Here is a 14,371-nt window from a genome sequence, read left to right on the forward strand (position 1 = left end):
AAGAATAAGTAGTGTTATGAGAAGGTACAAAGTCAACTGATGAGCAAAATAGACCTGCTCTGTTCAAAATTAGACAACCTAAACATGGTTAGAAGGAAAGTAGTACCCAGTAAGTAGAGGTAGAGAATGGAAGGGATGAAAAGTGCTCAGTTCCTTAATTTGTTTTAAATGGGAGGGAATATGGGTGTGGAACATTGCTGCAGTCAGGAGGATTTTAGCCATAGATAATACAAATGTGGTCATGATTTTTCCTTTTTTAAGGAGTGATTCTGAATACAGAAGATTACAGGCTGGGCTGTGAATGCTTTTGTCACCTATTCCTGACTATTCCTAAGTTCTTCCTATCAGGCATAACAGTGGAAAGTTTCTTTCACATTTTTACCTGTCAGTCTGCAGCATGGTTGTATAACACAGCAAAGCATCATTAAATATTTTGGTGAACTGTTTTGTTTTTCAAGACTTTTATTATGGATAAAAGGAATATTAAAAAGAAGTAACTGTGGTAAAGTAAAAAAAAAAGGATTCTGCAGTGATTTGGAATTCTAGAGCAGAGAATTAGTCTTCCAAACAGAATCCAATTCACTGGGGACAAGGAATATATGGACTCTGGTTTCAGCTGTTCAGAATTTTCAACTGGCTTAGCAAAATCTTGAGACAAGTCAGTTCTTCCTCTTAAAAGGCTTTGCTGCCACACTGTGGAAAAAAATATTTATTCTGTTTTAACTACTGTTACAAATAGCACATCAGCTGAGTTCCTATCTCTCCTCAGCATACAATCCACCCTGCAAAAAAGACTGCCAAAGAACTGTAAAATAAAAATACCATGGTGGGATAGTTAACAATCTAGTTTCAGTTTCAGCTTTGACCTTAGTTGCATATTCTAAGGCAGGAAAACAATGGTAATAACATGAAGAATATTATTTTGATGAAGGACTGATAGAAATCATCAGAAAGATCCTCCTATTTAAAAATGACAGATCCAGAAAAACAATTATATAAAAAAAGATGTATCCAAAGTCACTGTCATTGAAGATATTAATAAGCTAAAAAAAATGTAGAACCAAAAGAAATTTTCAGATATGACTATTAAATCCATATTTCTATTTTTTTTTTCAGTCTTGATTCATTTCTGCTTGTAACGAGCCAAGACACATATTTCTCTATGAGCAATGTAAAGCGTATCTGAAAGGCACGAATACACTATGGTGGTTTTTTGTTTGGTTGGTTGTTTTTGGTGTTTTTTTTTGTTTTATTTTGTTTTGTGTTTTGGGTTTGGTTTGGATTGGGTTGGGTTTTTGTTTGGTTGGTTGGTATTTTTTTGTTTTGTTTTGTTTTGGTGATTTTGTTTGTTTTGGGTTTTTTGTTGTTGTTTTAGCTGGGGGGGGTTGGTAATTTGTTTTTTTCTTGTTTTATTTTCTTGACTGCCATTTCATTTTCAAAACTTTAATTCAATGTGCAGAATGCTAGCCTGGTGTAATGCACCGGGGTAATACTTGATACAGGTTTCATTACAAAAGACACTCAAGACTCAGAAAGTATTGAATGAAAATGCCATTTATTGGTGCTAACGCTAGAAGGGAAAAGAGCATAGTGTAGATATTCTTGCAACCCATCAGATGGACTGATGGGCAAAATTCACCGCATCATTCATGCCTTAAGCGCTTGGATGGAATTTTTCTAGCAGGGAGCAATTCCACGCACCGTCTCTACTGGCAGCAAACGTTCACATGAGAACATGCTGCTTCACACCAAGCTAGGCATAAGCACAGGCAGGTGCTGTCATGCCTGGTGCCGGGGGAGCTGCCTGTAGGCCCCTGGGTGTGATCAGCTGGCGGAGCGTGTGCTCTGGCCGTGCTGGGAGCGGGGTGGAGCAGCCCTGCACCCTGCTCAGGTCACCCGGTACCGTCATCTTCGTGGGCAGTGCTCTCCCATTAGTACCCCTGCACTTGGAAGCTGGGATGTAAGCACTAAATTATCTTACCAGTCTAGCTTAAGATGTTCTCTGTTTTCCTGATTTAAAAACAGTATCTTCATTTTACATGGAAAGTTGATGGAGCAAAATTATGTGGCAGGACCTTAGGCAGTGCAGCAGCTCCTGCCATGAATAACTGTTAGACTTTAAACTTATGAAAAAAAGATTGTTCTCAATAGAATTTTCTTGCCATTATCACAGCTTTCATTTCACACATTGTTATTTCTTTACTTTCTACAGATATTATTTTCTGTCTTCTATTTTCTTTTATAGTTATTTTAAAAATTGAACTTTCTGGCTTAGCAAAAAAGGAGAGGAGGAGTGCACTTCAGGCTATATGATGTTCTTCAGAGCATGACATGGAAGTGGAAATTAATAAAGAATAGCTTTCAGGCTTCCAGCAAGGATTGGCTCCATTAATCATAGGCTGAGACACAGTAAATAGGTGAAGCTGAAGATGACACAATTGAATTGTATTAATTCATAACACTTTCAAGACATTGGTATCTACACTGTTCCTAGGAGTTCTTAATAGAGGCATTAAATACATAAAAACACAGAAGAATAATGCAAAACCATGATGTGGTTTTGGATTATAAATAATGAGATGAATGTCTAGATTCTCAAACCTGATATATCAAGGCACATTGTAGACACGATATAGAAAGAGATAAACATACAATTAAATAACTGGGGTTTCATGCACTTGTGTAATAATGTATTTTATTTGTGAGACTGGAAATGTTGGAACCAGATTTGACCACTTAAATTAAAAAATCTCATAGCTGATTAAAATGACATTTGTAAAAATACCCATCTTACATCATTTTTCTTGTCTTTTTTTTTTTTTTTAACTAGACTTTTCACAAAGCTCCTTGCTGTTCAGGTTTAAAAATAGAGTAATTTTAACTATCTCCTTTAGGAAATAAAACTGTGTTATACAGAAAAATTGTCCACTGTACTACTAAACATAAAACCTACTTACTATCTAGTGCAATGTTAAGTGATAAGAATAGAAAAAGAGTTCATGATAAATTTTTTTAAATGCAGATTTTTGAAGAGAAAGGCAAAAGCTAAGGGAAACATTTGGAGTAGTAATTTGTATATCTCAGTATGCTTGCTCATTAAAAAGCAAAAAGCAAAAAAATTGAGTGGCGTTAATTTAGCTATCAAAGAGATTCAGGTCACTTCTCTGTAGTTAGAGAAGGTAAAAATAACATTAATCTTTATTTATTGTGAGCACGTGGGAGACACTAGAATGCAATAAGTGCACTTTTCACATGCTTCCCTTAAGGTTAGATTTTTATGGAAAGAGGTTTGCAACAGAAGGTATTTGTCAGTTAATCAGCTGTTGTTTTGATGAATTTTTCTGGTTGTCTGTCTTGTGACTAGTTCATATGATAGTCATACTCATAAGGTATATAGGAACACATTGTCCTACCTTCAAAGACATGAGTAATGTTAGTTTTGGAAATAAGACAGATTTTACATGGAAAAAAAAAACCCTAGAAGTCTGGTGGGATTTTCTGGGGAAAAGGAATCTTCTACCATGCATTCTTTCTTCTAATATCATGTAAGGGAAGAAAAGTTAATTGCTTAATTATTAGCTGACATTACTGAAATAAATCATAAAATTAAAACTGTATAGTTGGACAAATCGTAACCTTGTCATTAGAGCATATCATATTTAATAATTGTTTTAATTGTCTTAGTAACTCATTCCAGAAATAGTCATGTACATCCTGTAATATGAAAGTACAAGGTAATTCCAAAACCCTTATAAAGCATTTTAGTCAATCAGTCTGGCATTAATCTCCAGTACGAGAGCAATGGCAGTGTTCTACTTCACTGTTCTCCCACCAGGTGGAAGAAGTGGAGAGAAAAAAACTCAGCTCTTATAAGTAATTCCACTCAAAGACCCCATTAGCAGTGTATGAATATGGAGTTATAGAGCATCCCTGCAAGCCTTTAATTAACAAATAAGAAATAAAAGAAGCACAGCAGAAGCTTTGTCCTTCAATCCGCACACATTGATGAAGTTTGCTTGAAAATTATTTTGAAAACAGGATTAGTTTATTTGCTAAAGCTCTTAGTGTTTAGTGTAGACTGTGTGATTAGAATATTCAATGCAGGTTACCTGGGAGTGTTTGTATGGCTGCATATTCCAGCTGTACATTTTGCTTAGTTCAGCTTTTTTTTTAACTTCCTTGATTTATTCCACTCCCTCACCAAATGAATTGCCAGAGATGTTAATTTTGTTGTACTCAGATTTTGCTTGAATAACTGGAAGGTCACTTGGCAGATGTATAGCAGCATAAGGAGAATATTGAAGGGATTTGGTGTTTTTCTTTCCTGAAGAAGGTTCCATTTATCTCTAATATGAAGAAATCCTGTTGGCACATGCTCTGTTAATTCACTCCTGTCTGCCATTGCTGTGTTCCTTTTTTTTTGGCTTGAAGACTGCCATTACCTAGTGTTTTGTGGAACCACAGGAGGTGATGACTAGAGAGAACTTAACACAATCAATAAGATGCATGGAGGGAAGAGCCTGACTGGGAATATTTGCATCTGGAATATATCTGGACTGACTTTGAGAGTAGCAAGAAAGGTATTAATCATCTCCTGTATTAATCAACATAATCAATACTGTTCTTAATTTCTCATTTCACTTTCTTGAAATTAAGCTGTGCTGAGTACATTAAACAAATTGTGATTAAAGAACCAATTTAAATCACATTTAACACAAGTGATTAAATCCATGCTATACCAAAACTGCACACTTTAATGCTCTGTTTAAAAACTTAACGTTGGTGCAGTTTTGGGACAGTAGTACAGAGCTGTGGAAAGGAAGGAGGAGTGCATGAAAGTTCAACAGTAGATAAATTTTTTCTGAGGAATTTAATATAAATAGAACTTCATCTTACCGTTGTATTGGGGACTTAGGCAAATTTGTGACAAACTTCTTAACATTGATTTGCATGTTTTATAAAACACATGCATTCCTTCCTACTGCTTTCCCCATCAATTTTACGGCCTCATCATTCCTTGAGTTTGTACCTGAAAGTTTGTGGGTCCTCAGGTGAAGATCAGCATTACCACCAGTTATGCACTCACTGAACCTGGTATATATAGCTGAGCTGTTAGAGTTTAAAGAATGTACTTAATGTTTGCAAGAGTGCTACTCATACTTCTTACAGCAGTGCCTGGCAGCTAAGACCAGGATTCAGCCTTTGCAGGTATAGAGAAACCAGGGAAACAGCTACCAGTATAAACAGGCAAAGAGACAAGAAAAGCAGTCAGTTGGCTTGCAAAAAAATCTCACTTTTTTTTTTTTTCTTGGTTTTCAGGACTCTGGAGGTGATACCTTTATCCTGTCTCTGGCTTGTGGATATTAAAATTCAGTGTTGTATGTATAAGAGAGATGCAAATTATCTTAAAAATGTAGAATTCCAAGGGCAATCTAAAATGAAAACTATGCATAGTCCTTTTTCTCGTGGAAAGAAAAATACCCACTGATTAAAGCAAAAAACCTTTATGAAGTATTAGCATTTCATTCATTGGTTAAATTGGTCCTATCATCACCATTCACTCTGAATCACATTTTCAGAACATAAGATTTTATGCTATAGCTATGAACATGACTGTTTCTTTTTTTTCTGTTCTTTTTGTATGACTTATTTTTGCCCTTCACAAATTTCTAATAGTAATGTTTAAATTTCTCTGGATCATAAAAATTGCCTATACCTCCAGTATAACTTTTAGATTTTATAACTATTTTAAAAGTGGAAAAAAACTTATGTAGGAATTAAAATCCTAAGAGGTAGATCCTAAGAAGTCCAGAGTAGACATAGGATGAGTTCACGGTCTGATTCTGTAAAGTTCATAATGACATAAAATATAAAACTACTGATGATTTTTAAACCCCCTCCAAAAGTACTTAATTGCTCCTTATGGACTTTAAACAAAAAAAACCCCAAAAAATCTCAACAAACCAACCCCAAAACATATTGGTAGAAAACCTTAGAAAAACTAAGGAAAGCTCTTTTGGGGTGGTTAGGTGGCTAATGGCAGCTAGAAATAATGAAAGATCAAGAGTTGTTACAACAGAAACTTCCATCCAGAGTCATCCATTTCATGTCCTTTGGCTCCATTGCCTTTGGGAAAGACAAAACAGAAAGACATCAGAGAAGTTAGCTGGGTGTTTTTTCTCCTAACCAACCTACAACTGGAAAGTTTAGTTATTTTTCTGAGAAAAAAACTTTGTAAGATATTCAACCAGCTGGTTTATTCAAACCTTCCAACATGGACCTTAACTTACTGTTTTACATTCCCCTGTGAACTTTTACAGAGTTATCCAGGCAGATAATATGACACAGTAGTACATCTTCATTTGCTTTTTTGCATAATATTTTCACATCCTATTTTAGGGTGAATCTAGAATGCTCATTTGATTTAAATAAAATGTAGGTGAATTTGACTTGCCCAGGAACTGCTGCTGGGTATTAAATAACTCCTCTGCATATCACAGGTCCTGTTTGTTTTTGTTTTTTTGTTTGTTTTTTTTTTAAGGGGATGGAAGCTTCTGTTACTGAACGAGGCACAAACTATTTCAGTCAAAAAAAGCACAAGCTATCAAGCAACGAAAATGTATCAGGGTAAAATTCTTGAATAATATGTGATCTTTTCAGGAAAAGAAGGATTTTTTTCTTCCATTCCTCATCAAAGTGTTGCTTTTATTTTTTCTTTTCAATAGCTGTAGTGTTGTTTTTATTCCTTCTTGCATGCAGATGTTCTTTTGCTTTGCAGTAATTATCAGAGTGTCACTGCTTGCTGATGCGTTTATTGCTTCCTTCTGCACAAATCTCCCAAAAGAATTTTCTATATTGGGAAAACAGCTGTTTCTCCCTGCTTCTGTTTGCATTTCATATAATTTCAATGCATGGCCAGTCTCACACTAAAGTTTCTTTAGCAGAAATAAAGACTTATGCAAAGTTTGGTTGTACATCAGTTCTGTGGAGCATGTTGAATGTATAACCTGTCTCTAAATCAAGACCTTTAAAATCACGAGGAGCAAGGTAATGGCACAGCTTCAGAGTTCTGGAGTGCATTTAGTTTTAAAAAAATCTGGTTTTCTATGAAGGTCTAAGATAGTTAAATCTCATCAAGCATTTTCCCCCTCTGGTCTGTGATTTGAGGGTGATTTTTTTTTTCTGCAAAGTAATTTTAATAATTATGCATGCTATAGAGCAGTACCGTTAAAGATGAAAGCTGGAAATGCTTAGACCTTGCTGTGGATTACTCTGTTGGAAAGCAAGGTCCTGAGGAGGAAATTTTCTGACATTTTCTTTTCTTATTTCTTTTGTCATAATTCTCACAGTCACCTGAAAAAAGCACACTGCATCAGTAATAACTACCACAAAATTCAGTTGGAGATTTCTTTCTGCTAGGGTGATGGGACCTGTGGATTTTACATCTGCTGACTTCCTTTATTAAATAATTGATCAAGTTTTATTATTTCTAATGGGTTCACTTCTTAGAACTGGTGAAGCTCTGTTATTTTTCCTGAGAGTTACGAACTCTCAGCACCACAGAAATTATGGGCAAAGGAATTTGCCAATTACTGGATTTTCTTTTTAAGGAACATCAAAGTTCAAGGATTTGAGTATCAGTAAATTTCAGTTTTGTGAGCCCATATGAAATTCAGAAAAAAAGAAAAGTTTTGAAAATACTAGTTTTTTAAAAACTATTTTTCCCTCAGGATCTTTTAGTGGGAAGGAATGGATTCTACATTTTTCTATCCAATGCTACATCATTATCTATTCCTCTTTACTTAATTTTAGCATCTGCTGCACTTTATACAGGCTAATATAATATAAACAGCTTTTTCTTTGTGTATTTTCAGAATACTTGAACTCATATTTGAAGAAGTGTGCAGGTAACAGTGCATGAACTAATTCAGATGCTGAGGATGTTTTGTTGTGTCGTATTCAAACTCTCCCACTAAAACGTCTCCTATTTCTGACTATGGATAGTGAGCTAGAAAATCTGAAGAGCCCAGCATACTCATATTGTAAAGAGATGTGTGCTCATAGAAGGGAGGTGGCAACAAATGTTACATTCTTTGGGTTTGTTTTTATAATCCCATCTCATTTTCTGTACACTCTGATAGATGATCCCTAATACAATAAACGAGTATCAAGAAACAGAGTTGTGGGAGAGCAGATGAAGGCGAGTGTTACAATTAAGAGTTTCACTGGTTTATTAAATAGGAGAGATGCAGTGGAGGTGCCAACCTGTTTCCATGTCATACATGGAAGCGTATCAGCATTGTCTGCAAGTTTGCAGATTATTTTAATTTATATATACATATGCATACATATGTGATGTGTGTATCAAGTTAGACTTTGAAATTCTTTGTGACATATTTTTAATCAAAGGATTGTTTTGGTTTTATTGTAAGATATTTTGAGGATAAGCAAATGAAATAGATATCTGCAGAGGATATTGAAAGGCCAACTACTTAGAATTAAGACCAAAATACTCCACTGTATTAAGTAAATTATTCATAATAATTTTCCTCCTCTGTATCAAGGTCCAGCATAGAGAAAGTTGACTCCATGATAGTGCTTAGATTTTGCTAGTAGTTTTAGGAAGCTATGATTATGGGTTTAAGGCTTCTCATTGAGTAAGGAGATTTCCTCAGTTTTGACTTTTCCCTTTATAAAGTCATAACTAATAGGAAATAGCAGCAAAACTGACTGCAGCAAGGACACTCTAGCAGGGAATTACAGACACAGTCACAGCTGCCATGGCTCTGGTTCCAGGCAATCAGATGTCCTTGTCACACTCTCTGCTTCATGACCAGCACTTTGGGTTGGACTATTCATCACGCCTGCAGCAGTAAACACTCCTGTTATATCACAGAAAGATGGCAAAACTTTCATTAAAAAAGCACAAGGTAGAGCAAAGAAAAAGGGAAACTTTAAAATGAAATTATTCTATAGAGTGTTTTCCAGGTCAGATACTGAAATGTTTCCAAGTTTGTTCATCAGTATATAGGCTAAAGTTTTGTACATGTGCCTGTATGTATGTGGCCGAAGAGGGGATGATTCAGGAGGAACTCTAGTGAGGAGGGTGCAGAGGACACTTGTCATTTTTCTGATTTATAGAAACTCAGCAGCTATCACAGAATGAGAACATAATTACTGTAACAGGAAAGATTCTGTTGTGTATTAGGACTTTACCTCCCAAGCTTTCCCAGAGACATGTTTTAAAGAATAGATAATCTGTGAAACCTCTTGTTTTCAGAAGATTTGGAAACACAGCTGCATTAAGGTCACATTCAACAGTGTTCTCTCTGTTGAAGAGGATTTTCAGGTACCTATAGTGGCTTCTACTGATATCTGAGTGCAGGTATTGTCTTCCCCTGCTCTTAGTGTGTTTTTTAAAGATATAGACTGTAATGATTTCTGTCCTTTTTAGTAGTTTTAGCCTGTTTTTGTGGGGTTTTTTTCTTCTAACAGTTGTTTTTACATTTATAATCTTTGCTACTGTGCAGCTAATTGGATCAAAAAAATAAAGCATTTGGGGAATTTCTTAAGAGATGAAAAGGTTGTGCTATGATAAAGTAGATTTCAGTATCATACACTTCTGGAAAATTTAGGTTAAATGAGACAAGCCATCAGAATGTTCTCTTTTCCTGTTTAAGCAACATTGCTGCCTTTTAGAACTTGGTGTTTTAGAAATGTGTTTCACTAATGATTTGTCAAAAGAAAACTGAGGCAGTAACATAAATCGCCTCAAAAAGAATAGGAATCTAAGTTAGGTTTAACAATAATAAACTAATACAAGGAACTGTGGCTTGAATAAATGAAGTACAAGAAAACATGTTCACTAAATAGTGGTATGGGGACTGAAGGAATGAATCCTAAAATAGCCGACATTCAATTCTCTGTAAATACCACGTCTTGCAAATTCATGGCGGAATGCAAAAGGATGGAGGGAAAGAATGAGAAAGGAGCATTTCCCTACTTTAGAATATGTTGCAATACAATCTTTGTAGTAAAAGTCAAACTTTGCATGCAACTACAACAGTAAATATAACTTGCAAAGAATTTTGGATGTTGTACTGTAAAGTCTTTAATGGCATCTGAGCTCCGTTGCTGGCAAGCATGGCTTCATGGTGGGAATATCAGCCCTCCTGTGCTACTCAGCAGCACCTGATTGACCTTGATCAGACTTGGGTTCATGATCTTATTATGTCAGTTTAATCAGGCAATCTGGATTTAGACTGGTATGTCTTCTCAGTCACCCTTATGCTACCTGGGAGGACAAAGGAAATCTTGTGACGAAACCCAAGAGTGATGGGGGCATATGATCTAACCTTACAGATGAGAATGTCAGTTCAATCTGCTAGATTTTAAATTTTTTTTCAATAAATAGATTAACAAAAAAGGCAGTCTTGGCAAATGTCAGGAGATTGTCAACATTGTACCATATTTTGTATCAGTCTTATTGTCTTAAAATACATTATTACTCAAGTCAATGAAAACCCATTGAAACATGTATGAGGAAAAAAGTAGAAGACTGAGTAAAGAGATGAATATAAGGATCCTTTTTACACCAGGGGAAAAAAAATAAAATATTAAAAAGATTCAAGCATAATGCTCCTTTAGTTCAGCACCCATAGTCTTTGAAGTGACTAATAAAACTTCAAAACCATTCAACATTTTCCCCAAACTCCTCTCACTTAAAGGCTCTCATACAATATTCCCAGCCTCAGAATCAAAGCTTTCCTCTTTGTTCCAAACAAGTACTTTGTTCCAGGTCTTCAGTCTATTTCTTGAATTTGTGTCAATTCTTACTCCTCTCACATGCATTTTAAAACTTGCAATCCTGGTAGGATATTCCTCTCAAGTGCCTCAGATCTGGCTTTCAGCAGTAACTCTGCCACACTGCCCATTTGTCATTATTATATTTTTGTTAGCCAGACAGATGAGTCAAAATTTATATACCTAAACAGACCTATAGAAACGAAAGGGGCTAAATGTATGGGAAGGCAATATTCTATGAGCTCTGTGCCTACAGAGAAACCAGGATTAATTTTGGCATTTGCTGTAATAAGGCTGTTTTATATCTTTTAGCAATCAGTCTAAGTAATCCTTAAGACCTTAGTCCTAGGAATCATTTCTTTCAACCTCTTAAACTCAGTGCCTGACCAAAGAGTGAAAACAAGTATTTTCTCTTCTTTTAACTGGAAATAATAAATTTAGTATCAAATCTTCTACTGAGAAAGAGCTTAAGCCTTATACATTTTTATAGTGATGCCCAATTTTCCATAAATTTAAATATACTTTTCAACTAGCTTTTTCTTTAAATGAATAATAGGAAAAATAAGAAACACTTGCTTAATTTTATGCCAAATTTAAGTATTCACCAAGAACAGTCTCTGAATGAAAGTGATGACAGTTTGAAATGATGAGATGGTGACATGACTTCTATCAGAAACTATGTATCTTGTCAGATATCAGTCAGCATAAATGCACACTCCAAACAGGAATACTGTTATTTCTAATATTATCATAATCTAAATACACCCTTCACTTCTTAAAAAATATTAAAAATCTATGGTGCTTGGTTCAATAATAATTATTATCCACATTTTTCATCAATAGATTAAATAGATTTTTATCTCTGTAACTCTGCCATGCTTTTCAGGTCACTGAATATCTCAGAGTTAAAATATACCTGAGCCATTTTAGCTTTCATTTTTTACTCTGATTTTATCCTCATTTAAATTGTTTCCATTAGTGTCCACAGCTGCACTGCAAAAAAAGATAAAGTTGGCATCATTAAGCAAAGATGGAGTAAATGCCCTACATAAGTGTAGAGATGGAGAAAGGAAAAGCCTGAAAAATAAAAAGTACCATTGATATCTAAATCTATGGTTTTCATACCAAAATTTGCAGTTGGTTTTGGACTAATAGAAAAGTAGCTATAATAAAAAAAAAGGAAATCTCTTTTGTTTATGTTTTGGAATCTTTGGACTTTACCCAGTATTAAATTACTGCACTAATATGATAGACTCATTTATGTAGGAAAAGAGTTCATAAAGTCATTCAGGGCTTCACCAGAATGAAAACTCACCAAGCTGTCTGTGGAAGACTCTGTGCACAGTAAAGGTATGGAGCAGTGACATTCAGTGGTTTGAAATACCTGGTTGGATCAGCTTTGAACTGATGAACTGTGAGCTCTGGTGGGTAAAGGAATGCTGGCTAATGGGCACAGTGCTTGTAATGAGAAGAAGCCTCTGCCTTAAGTCTGTGGGCAAATGAGGTGTTCCTCCTTCCTCAAGTTTTATAAAGAGAAATAAGCCATAGTAGGACAGTACAGATAGCTGGCCAGGACACACAACAAGTAGAGTCCCTGGAAAAATACACACAAGTGGGTGTCCAAAATACAAGGACTGAAAACTGGAATTTCTAGAGTAGGTGAATGTCATGGTTTAACCCCAGCTGGCAATTAAGTACCACACAGCTGCTCACTCCCTCCCTCTCAACCTTCCCCTGTGCAAAGGAGAACCAGAGAGAAAAATAAAACTTGTGGGTTGAATTGAGAACAGTTGAATAATAGAAACAAAATAAAATGTTAATAATTAAGATAATGATAACAACAATTAATAATATTAATAATAATAATGGTAAAGAAAATGTGAGACAGTGAGGTATAAAACCCAAGAGAAATCATGCACAATACTATTGTTCACAAGTCACTGACTGATGCCCAGCCCATCCCTCAGCAGTGATCAGGCCCCCTTCCAGCTAACTCCCCACAGTTTATGTGTACTGAGCATGGTGTTCTGTGGAGCGGAGTAGCTCTCTGGTCAGTGTGGGTCAGCTCTCCTGGCCATGACCCCGCATATGCCTTCACGTGCACCTGCTAGCTGGAAGAGCAGGAGACACTGAAAAGTCTTTGACTTAGAGTAAGCTCAACTTAGCAATAACTAAAACATCAGTGTGTTGTCGACATTATTCTCATACTCAATCCAAAACACAGCATAGCACAAGATAAAAGAAAATTAGCTTTATCCCAGCTGAAATCATGACAGAAGGAAAGGCAGAATTTGACCCAAACATTACAAGATTGTATTCTGGAAGTCTTCCAGCTGTCACTGAAAATATGTACCTGATACTGGCAGGCATTTAGGTCACAGCTTAAGCCTTAGAATGAGATGTAGATGAATCATGATCTTTGCATTTTATGTGAAGTAGTCTGTGAACCTTCATGGAGACTGACAGTGCGAAAATAGGAAAATCACAGCCTGACATGAACTGCAGGTAAGCACTGAACTGTGTGAAAGAAGGGTTCACTTTCTTCTTTATTCATCCAGAATATGATATGCCTAAGATGAGCTAATGAAATAGCAAATGCCTCAATATAAAAGACAAGTGAAAAGAATAAAAACCGTGTTTTTTCTTTTCATAGTTAAAATAGCCTCACACAGACTTTCTGATAGCAGCTCAGACATTGTACTGACACCAGCAAGTCAGATGAGATTAAAATTAAGTAACGAATGAGAATGAGAAGCAGCGTAGCAGAACCATTCAACATGACAGAAGTGCAGCATTTGAAGAAATAACACGCTTGAGTGAACCAGCAAATAACACTATCTGCTGGCAGTCAGCTGCACCGCTCAGTGGAGTTTGTGCTTTTGGTAATGAGTTTCCTTGGTGATTCATTGGCAGGTGATCCATGGAGGGAAACGTGGAAGAATACAGTTCTGAGAAGCGGGTGGTATCCTTGAGTGATAAACACTGCTTCAGAATTGTAATTATGGTATAGAAAACAGGCAGACAGAAAAGCCTTTCACAGCTCTAAAAGCATTGAAATATGGTAATTTTAGAAACAAGATTTTTTACAAACTTTCAAACCATATGGAGCATCATATATTTTAAAACATCTGCTTGTCAGTTTAAAGAGAAATAGTAAATTTGTATGGCAAAATAATTTAGCAAATTTAGTTTGCGGGGCCCATGTGCAAATGGAAAGAGAGATATTCCGGAATCCTTAGAACACCCATGAAGAGAAGTTTTAATAGGCTTCATGCTTTAAGTTGAAAAAAATTAAAGGTAGGTGATTTTGAAATTATCAGTTGTCATGTTCTGATCACACCTTGACTGATGGTGCTCACCAGCTCTGGTTACGCTTTTAAGTGAAATCCAGTTAACTTTGTTTCCTATAGGAATAAAGTGTCTAGTATTTTTACACAGCTCATCTGTAATTGGATGCATGTGTGCATTGTGTGCCACATATCTTTGACTTGATAATGTTCGAAAAAATCTAATTTTATTCACATTTGGTGGAGGTTGAATTCCTCAAAGGTTACTTTTCCACCTGCTT

General features: G+C 35.7%; 1 protein-coding gene across 4 annotated transcripts in view; it reads left to right on the forward strand.

Moving 5' to 3' along the window:
- The window catches only part of KCNIP4 (potassium voltage-gated channel interacting protein 4), a 399,406-nt gene that overhangs the window by 159,880 nt on the left and 225,155 nt on the right, over positions 1-14,371 (forward strand). The gene's annotated exons all lie outside the window — the stretch shown is intronic.

Source organism: Aphelocoma coerulescens, chromosome 4, assembly GCF_041296385.1.
Source record: "Aphelocoma coerulescens isolate FSJ_1873_10779 chromosome 4, UR_Acoe_1.0, whole genome shotgun sequence".
In the NCBI taxonomy this organism is placed as follows: Eukaryota; Metazoa; Chordata; class Aves; order Passeriformes; family Corvidae; genus Aphelocoma; species Aphelocoma coerulescens.